The sequence below is a fragment of the Notamacropus eugenii genome, chromosome 6, assembly GCF_028372415.1.
Source record: "Notamacropus eugenii isolate mMacEug1 chromosome 6, mMacEug1.pri_v2, whole genome shotgun sequence".
Taxonomy (NCBI): domain Eukaryota; kingdom Metazoa; phylum Chordata; class Mammalia; order Diprotodontia; family Macropodidae; genus Notamacropus; species Notamacropus eugenii.
In genome coordinates this window covers 173932909-173935024 of record NC_092877.1, presented here as the reverse complement: position 1 = coordinate 173935024, position 2116 = coordinate 173932909, and the positions used below count along the sequence as shown (strand labels likewise).

At 39.5% G+C, this 2116-nt stretch overlaps 1 pseudogene; it reads right to left on the bottom strand.

Moving 5' to 3' along the window:
• Positions 1-1038: 1038 nt before the first annotated feature.
• On the bottom strand, positions 1039-1894 carry LOC140512189 (proteasomal ubiquitin receptor ADRM1-B-like; annotated as a pseudogene).
• Between the last annotated feature and the right edge of the window lie 222 nt (positions 1895-2116).

The window sequence follows — 2116 nt, the reverse complement described above, 5'->3', positions numbered from 1 at the left end:
AAAAAATATTTCATTATATTCTTGGACCGCAATTGGTTCAGCCATTTCCTCAATTACTGGGCACCTAGTTTGTTTTCAATTTTTGCTATCACAAAAATTGAATATTGTATTATGCTCCCAAGGTATTACGAGAAATGTTCATACATTTGTGCTTTCTGCATCTTTGAAGTAAATGTTCCTTTGTTGTCCATTGTTAAATGGTTAAATGGAGCTTTGGTATTAATCACTAATTAGAGACAATATGTCCAGTATGGGCTCAAGCTAATGAAAAACAGAGAAAAGAAAGATCATTACCACCACCACCTCCCCAGGAACCCTGAGCCATAGCTGCAACAAGCTTGACCCTAAGGGGATGCAGCCAGAGAGTGGCCTGAACAAAAAAAAATGCCTATGTCGTTGGCTGGGTAGGGGGTGGTAGCCACAACACCAACATACACACATCTGACAGCTCAAACTAATCCTCCTTACTTGAAAACCATCAGGGAAGAGAATGAGAGCTCATTCACTTGGCCCTTTTGTATACAATCAATTTCAGCTCAGCAACTCATGAGTCATCAGTCTGTCAATCTCTGATGCCAATGAGATGGCTTTTCATCATCACATATTCATTATGTCTGAAAACTACCTGTCAAGGTTCCATGCATTGGAATGACGGCAAACAACTCTTCAAAGTATTTATCAAGTAACACTGCAAATTGTATTTAATTGTGTTTGTATCTTATCCCCCTATTAATCAGTATACTTCATAAGGGTAAGAATTATATCTTTATCTACATTTTCTATCTCTCTCAACATCTGTCTCAATCCATAGCTACTAAATAAAATGTGATTGTTATCTCCATTTTACATATGAGAAAACTGAGGCCCAGAATGGTTAAGTGATTTGGCCTCCTATGACTCTGAACTCGGTGTTATTTTTTCAGAAGTCCTTTGTTTTGTAGGCTGAATATAGGCATGAATGGATGCAGTAAACTGGTGACACTACTGCACTCACTTAATTACTAAGAATTTTCAGCATCTTAAATGACAACAAATAATTTAATCTAAATTCATATCTTCCTTTTTTCTCTTTCTTGTCTTTTACATCTCTTTCCTTTTGGTCTGGCACTGTTCTGCACAGCTATGGCTAATGCTTCAACATCACCTTTGTTTGCCGTATCCATAGCTTCAGTTGGTAAACCAAACTGATTCATAAATGGGCCAAGCTGAGACTAAAGCAGCACTGAACTTCATGTCTGCTCAAACTGAGGAGAGGTCAGTGTGTTCTGAATCTCTTCTGTAGTCTGTGGAAGAGATTCTCTAGAGGGAAGATGAGGCAGTAACCACTCTTGGACTTCAGCATTGACCAGAATAGGAGCCATGATCTTTGGAGTTAGTACACTTTCCAAGTCAACCTCCTACCCAGATGGCACATTCATAGTAGCTGAAATGTTCTCAGTTGAATGGGCTGGGTTGGGCTTGTGACTGTGCTGGTTCCATTACCTAAACTCAATGCAGGGCTTGGACTAGTAGCAGAGTCAATTGCTTGAACACTGGGTGCCAGTGTAGCATGTGTGGAAGAAGAGGTGGAAGATGGAGTTACAGAAGCTGACTGGAGCTTGGTGAAGAGCTGCTCATTGGAGGTCTTCTGTTCCTTAGTGAACTAACCAGACCAGGACCTGTCAGTGCACCAAGCCCACCAAATCCCCCCAAGACAGTTGGTCCAATAAGTTGCATGAGCTGTTTTTGACTCATGTTATCCAGAAGACTGCAAACCACCTTCACCTCAAAGTGCTGAAAATTCATGCCCTCTACTTCCCTTTGTACCCAAAACTCCTGGCATAGGTGGATTATTCAAATATTCATTTACTTTCCTGCAATGTTCTTCACCTCTCAGCTTGACAAAAAATGGCATAAAGATATTGGTAACTAGATCATTATCCTTAGAATAAGGCTGTTGACTTGAGAGGAGTTCATTGTAATTTAGCTATAACCATCTACACCTAGCCATATATTCCTAAATCAGTATGGGAGGAAATGAGAGTTAATTGATCTTTCTCTCTTGAGTTTCATATCTAAGAGCTACAATTACAATATGCCTTATACAAACATAGTAGATAGTCAATTAAATCTGTTA